Below are 7,287 nucleotides of genomic sequence, written 5' to 3'. Positions count from 1 at the left end.
ACTATAGACTAGACTATAGTTAGTACGGACAATAATAGTATTAACTAGTCATTAGTTAATACTATTCGCTAGGCTATAGTCCTAACACTAAGCTACACTGTAGTCATAACTGTAAACTTCACTTTAGGCTAGTCCATATACTATAATATAGACTATTCACTGGAGTATAGTATGGACTAGATTATTGTACAAACTATAGTATAGATTATACCATAGAATGGACTTTAAGCAATACTGTTCTTCAGACTAGATATTATACGAGGCAATTGACTATAGTATAGTCCTAACTATAAACTGGACTTTAGTTCAAACTATAAACCAGATCATAGAGTAGACTATAGCAATTTTTAGACTTTGTAACAAAGCACACATCTAATGTAAAACATAATAGTAATATTTAGGGTGTTTAGTTTTTAATCGTTAATACATACACAAGTAGTAATATGTAGTAAATAGTAGTTATAGTATTAGACCATTTATGGTCCTTTCTACATAACGTTCTAACATTACAGATAAAACTATGTACTTATGAGGTTTTTGTTGTTGTTGGTTTTCTTTTGAGAATTTCCATTGAAAGTTGTGTGTAAAAATGAAGAGTGTGAAGTTAATTTTAATTAACTGAAAGTAAATAACATTATGTTGAAACATGCCCCTCATTTTCATTTATGGTTCGCTAACTGTTTGTTTTCGTTGTTGTACATATGTACGCTTAGAAATACTTCAGGTAGATTTTTAAAAGATAAATGAAAAAAAAAAACATTTTCAAATAATCAAATGACACTAAAGCCGCTTAGAAGTTTAAGGAAATCAAATAGTTGAAATACGAAAGATAGGGTGAGATTAATAGGAAAAAATGGAAAACGGTTAAACTAAATAGTTTTTAGTTTAGCTTTTGGTATTTCGAAGAAAATGGTTAAAACAATAGTTAAGCTTTTAAAGAATTATTGGTTAAGACTTTGCATTGAAGCAGGTCCGAACAAACCTTTTATGTGCTCCTTTTACTGGAGTCTCTGATGGGACTGATAAATTTGACCATTTACAAAGCTACCGAAACATATTTATTGCTTTAAATTTGATATTCATTATAATTTTCATTTAATTTTGGATTTATTACAAAAATTAAAATTTTTAATAAAAATTCATATTTTAATTAAAAGTACATATTAATTTTTAAAAATTCATCTGTTTGATTTTTTTTGTAAAATTCTTTTAAAATTGAGTTTTTATAATAAATTGATTTTTCGTCAAAAATTAGATTTTTTTACAAATTCGAAATTTACTTATTTCACAATTATGTTGAAAATTGTGACCTGTAGCGAGCGAACAAGGTTTTAGGATGGGCAGACAGACGGACGGACCTAAAATAATAAAAAATCTAATTTTTAATTAAAATCTATTTTTGATTAGAAAATGATATCAATGATATCGAATTTTTGATAAAAATGGAATATTTATAGAATTTTTTTGAAATTAAATTATTATAAAAATCAAATGGTGAAAAATGAAATTTTTTATTAAAAATTTAATGTTTCTTTAAAAATTAAATATAATAAACTTTTTTAAATTTAATAAACATTTTTATTTATTTTCATTAAAAATTCGACTTTTATAAAACTTTTTATTAAAAATTCGATTTTTATAAAAAATTCTTAAAAAATTTTATTTTTTATCAAAAGGGCGATATGTTTTGAAATTTTTTTAAATCCGTCTGTTTGCTCCCTACAGGTGACAATTTTCAAGATAATTTGCTCGATTATTTGTTAAAAATTCATCACTTTACAATTATATTTTTATTAAAAAAAAATCATTTTTTAGTAAAAATTTATTTTTTTATTAAAAATTTAATTTTTTATAACAATTTTTTATAAAAAATTAATTTTTTCATTAAAAATTCAATGTTTCTTTAAAAATTAAAAATATCATTAGAAATTAATTTTTTCATTAAAATTTAGATTTTTATTGAAAAATTTACTTTTCATTAAAAATTTGGTTTTCATTAATAATTTAATTTAAAAAATATTCCATTTTTATCAAAAATGCGATATATCACTGAAAAAAATTATTTTTTACCCAAAAATAGATTTTTATTAAAAATTAGACTTATTTTTTTATGTCCGTCTGTCTGTCTATCCTAAAATCTTGTTCGCTCTCTGCAGGCCACAATTTTTAACATAATTGTGAAATAATTAAACTTAGCTCATACTCTTCTTTTGATTCAAGGATAAAGCGTATTGAAAATTGGTTCATTATTTCGTGGTTCATACCGTAAGCCTTGAATTAGGCATTTGAGCTCTTGATTATGGTTAATGGTTCCATTTGGAATTTTTATCTCAAACAACTGTCTGTGAAATTAAAAAATTCAATTAAAATATAAAAATGTATTGAAAATCTTGTAAATTTTAATGAAATTGATTTTTACAGTTAATTGCTTTTTCTATAAATATTAAATGTCCTTTGTCTTACCTTTTAATTTACTTTTAATGATTTCCGTTTGATGTTACAAAAATCCATTTATCCTTATTAAGTTGTTTATATTTCCTTATAAATATTTTTTTTATGTTTTTAATTGAATTTTCTGTAAAGATTTGTTTATTTGCCACTTCACACATAAAATATTTATGTGTTTTTTTATAATTAGATTTCACTTGTAAGACTCGTAATTATAATCATCATTGATTCAAAAGAGAGCCATTAATACAAAATGTTTATTGAATTTTTTTTTGTTTTTGGCACACAAACATTAAAAGTAACAAAATACAGATTTATTTGGGTAGTAAAAAAGATCCTATAAGATTTAACATTTAATTAAATTGTAAATATTCTCACACACACACAACAACAAGGACCATACAATACTACGACCGAAACATTAAAGCAAGAAGGGGCGTATAAAAAAATGTCAAAAGAAATAACCCGCAACATAACGACATCCAAATCGACAACGACAACACTATTAACACAATTTACATTAAATATTTACACAAATTTACCCGCAATAACATTTACACACACACAAACACATATACAAAATTATACAAAAAAACGACTATAACAGAAAAAAAAATGTAACGGTCTTTTATTATTGAAAATGAAAAGCTTATGACAAAAAACAGCCACACAAAGGCAACAACTGAAAAAACAATTTTATTTCCGTTTCTGGTTCTCATACACACCAATATACACACACTGTTCATTTGTATACAAACAAAAAAATACACATGGCACTCTCACACTTGTTTACTTTGTCGCATTAAAATATACCAACGATACAATTAAAAAATTTTCCAGTAAAGAAAACCCGTAAAAAAGAAAATAAAAATAAAATGCCGGTAGCAAAAATAACAAATAAATACTCTACTGTCATGGCCTTTACTCACACATACACACACAACAACTACTACTACGTCTAAGAAAAACATTTACAAATTCTGTTGTAAATTTTACTTGGCTTTTAAAATGACGACAAAAATCGTAAAAAAAACTTGTAAAAAACAGTTTTAGTTTAAAAATATTTCAAAGCGTTGCGATATTTTTGTTGTGTTCGAATATTAACATGAACCACCCGCATTCAATGCCGAACGAAGACTAAATCTATATAAAGATGACAGGTTAAAGATTTGCAACAAATGTACAACAACATGAATAAAATTCACATTTACTCATTCGCTCGCAACAAACAGCAACAACAGAAACATATAACCAACATTGTTCACGTAGTCGTAGTCGACAGCTCATTGTCGTTGTTGCTGTTATTGCTGCTGCTGCTGTAGTTGTTGAAGCCAGCTCAACGTCAGATGTTTTCTGTTTAAAAGAAAGAAAACCACGGTGTGGAGCTGAAATTCGCATGGTAAATGAAAACAAACGTGTATCCAACAGATACTTACTACGGGCAATAACAACAAACTATAGCAATAACAACGATACTTATAACAACAAAAATTTCATAGTTTAACAAAAGTTCTTCGAATATTTGAAATGCGAGTAAACAGAGATGTTTAGTAGTTGTTGTGAAGGAATGTTGGTACTTTTTTTAAGTAAAATGTTTATTTAGTACTTTTTGCTAGTTCCAGTTAAAATAAATGCTTATTTTATTAATCTCAAGGCAGGCCTGGGAAGTAATGTTTACACAAATTCATTTATTACATGCGAATACTTGTAATGGACAATAACCAATTACAATTAATTGTTATTATATCCTACACCCATATTAAAGTATACCAATCGGATCAGAATCACTTTATGTTTGTCTGTATGTCCACCTTGAGCGAACGCTGCAGGTTTCAAGATAATTTGATGAAATTTGACACCAACTCTTTTTTTGATCCAAGGACGATCGCAATTGAAAATGTTTGAAATCGGTGTAGGGTATCATATGGTCGGCCATGTCCGTCTATACATTCATACTTGTTTTAATTAAAATTTTTCCAATTACCATTACATATAATGTATAACTGACAGACTTGAGGCTGCTGATTGCATTGCTAATTGCATATTCAATTAAAATTACATTTAAATTAGTTGTAATTAAATCTTTACCAATTACAATTACTTTTAATTACAATTAAAGTTTTGCTAATTATAATAATTTGTAATTGTAATAGAAGTTTTTCAAATTAAAATTACTTGAAATTGTAATTAAAATTTTGCCAATTACAATTACTTGTAATTATGAATTTTGTTCCTTATAATTACAAGTAATTGTAATTGGTTATTGCTCAATTACACATGGCAAGTAATTGTAATTGTCCATGTAATGAATTACCTAACGTAATCAATACCCCCATGTCTGATAATTCACCAATAACAAATAACAATTATTTGTAATTGAAGTTGACTATTACAATTACTTGCAATTATACTTTGGGCAATACAAATTATATGTATTTATATTATATATAAGTGTAATTGGCAAAATGTAATCATTACCTAGAAGCCTTTTTGGACTCTGTTGTCAAAAATTGTTGTTAAATATTAGATAACAAGGGAGTCATAGCCGATTACTCTTAGAGTGCATCATGATGTCAGTCGGAGATAATCGCCAATGAAAAAGTTAATGTGCTTGCTATTGAGCATAAGGAAGTTGGGCAACGCAACAAGGGCTGAATTTAAAACATAGGCGATTTAAATAACCATTTAAATGGAACTGTTAGTAGGACCACTAATATCCTATAAGATGAGCCCAACGAGAGCAGGACGAGAATCAAGCTCAGAACCAAATATAAATCGTATGAAACATTTAATACTTTTTGATTATAACCTAATAAAAAGTACAAATTTTCCTCCAAAACAGCTTTGTTTTAAAAAAATGTACTTTTTCTTCCAATAATGTCACATCACAAATTCCTATTAGAAATACGAGGAGTAAGTACTACGACAATATGAAATAACTTTTGGCCGTATAAGCAACAAATACTTATACCAAAACACACTCATACGCACACTGACACAAACATAAGGCACGTTTTATATTAAAAAGCTGTTATGAGAGAATAAAATAACAAACATAAACGTGGTGGTAGGACGAGTATGAACGAACAAATAAACGAACGAATGTGGTGGCCCAGCAGCAACAGCAGCTGGCAACTTGTTACAACCAAAAATGTTCAGATTCAGTTTTACAGGTTTCATCAACTTTTTGTCTTCTTATACTTGTTGCTGTTGTCGCATAATGTTATAATAATGATGATGATGTTTGATTGTGTTGATGACAATGATGTCGTCCAGTCTTTGATGACAACTACAATCTCATGATGACGATGACGATTGTGATGTTGCTGTTTTGTGTGTTTTCTTTTTTTCGTTTGATAAAATAAGATGTTGAATTGTACAAATGCGGTAATAACATACAACAACAAGTAAAATATGTGAAATATTTTTTTATATTTAAGTTTCTTAGTTGTTGTTCATTTTCTTGTTTTTTTTTCTCTGCAGTTGCCTGTTTATTTTTCATTTACCGCATACCATACGCGCCGAAAGCTTAATCCCCTCGAGTTATCTGTTTTATAAACATTGACATTTGGAGATGTTTATAAACAGTCTGTAGTTTGGCAACATGTTGCTTTGTTAATGTTATGTTTTTTATTTTATTTTCGTTTCTTTTTTTCGCATGTACTCAAGGGATTGCCAAAAAAAACAGCAGGCAGTTGAATTTTTTAAAACAAATTGTAGCATAATTACCGGAAAATGTCTAGAATTTCTGTGTGGAAAATAATGATGCATAATATTGTTTTAGAACATAAAATTTTAAGAGTGTTTTTTATAGAAATATTATTTGATTTTTATTGGATGCGTTGGTTTTAAATTTTAATGCTTAAATTGTTTAAATATTTCTTAAGTTTTTTTAAGTAATATTAATAGATTTAATAAATATTTAAATTTTTGCAAAATTTTTATCATTAAACTTTTGAATTTAATTTTGTAAAGATTTTTAAATAGACAAGGTCTGTAAAAGAGCGTTAGTTTCACTTCTAAAACCATAGACTAGTGAACACATAGACTAGTCAATAGTAGTCACTGAAATAGTCCATTGACTGGTCAATGAACTAGTCTATTGACTAATCTATGGATTAGTCCATGGACTAGTCTACTGGCTAATCTATGGATTAGTCCATGGACTAGTCTACTGGCTAATCTATGGATTAGTCCATGGACTAGTCTATTGGCTAATCCATGGATTAGTCCATGGACTAGTCCATGTAGATATATAATTCATAGATTAGCTAATAGACTATTTCATAGACTAGTCTTCTTACTAGTCTATGCATATAAGACTAAATAATAGACAATTGACTAGTCAATAGACTATTAAATGACTATCATTTGACTACTAATATACTAGTCAATAGACTGGTTAATAGACTAGTCGTTGGACTACTTGAGGAACTAGTCAATAGTCTATTTGCTATTTGTCTAATAACTAGTCTATTGACTAGATTTTGTAATATTGTCTAGTCTATGGATTAGTCAATTGCATAGTCCATATACTAGTCAATACATTAGCCCATAGGCTAGTCCACAGGTTAGTTAAACAACTAGTTCAAAGATAATTCAATACAACACATATGTAGCTTTTTAACAATATGTATACAAATGTTATCTATATTTTAAATACTAATAATATTAAAAGCTTTAAAGCTCTTAATAAAATGAGCTTATATTATGCTGCACAATTTAAACATAATTTTAAGCTATTTATTATTAAATGCTATAATTTAACACATCCTTCTTATCCTTATGATTTTAAATAAGCAATAATAAAATACTCATAATTTATTATATACATATATA

The 7,287-nt window shown here is 27.2% G+C and overlaps 1 protein-coding gene and 1 long non-coding RNA gene across 2 annotated transcripts in view; one reads left to right on the top strand and one right to left on the bottom strand.

Moving 5' to 3' along the window:
- Window positions 1–7,287, top strand: part of LOC111675060 (serine/threonine-protein kinase pakD) — an 86,078-nt gene that overhangs the window by 29,172 nt on the left and 49,619 nt on the right. The window lies entirely within an intron of this gene.
- On the bottom strand, window positions 2,464–3,579 carry LOC124420084. Its single transcript, XR_006941019.1, has 2 exons — window positions 3,378–3,579; window positions 2,464–2,785 (listed from the first exon to the last, which is right to left on the bottom strand). It is a non-coding gene; the product is annotated as an uncharacterized LOC124420084 (long non-coding RNA).

Source organism: Lucilia cuprina, chromosome 5 (genome assembly GCF_022045245.1).
Source record: "Lucilia cuprina isolate Lc7/37 chromosome 5, ASM2204524v1, whole genome shotgun sequence".
Taxonomy (NCBI): Eukaryota; Metazoa; Arthropoda; class Insecta; order Diptera; family Calliphoridae; genus Lucilia; species Lucilia cuprina.
The sequence above is the reverse complement of the archived record's forward strand: the minus strand, read 5'-3'. Positions and strand labels throughout refer to the sequence as shown.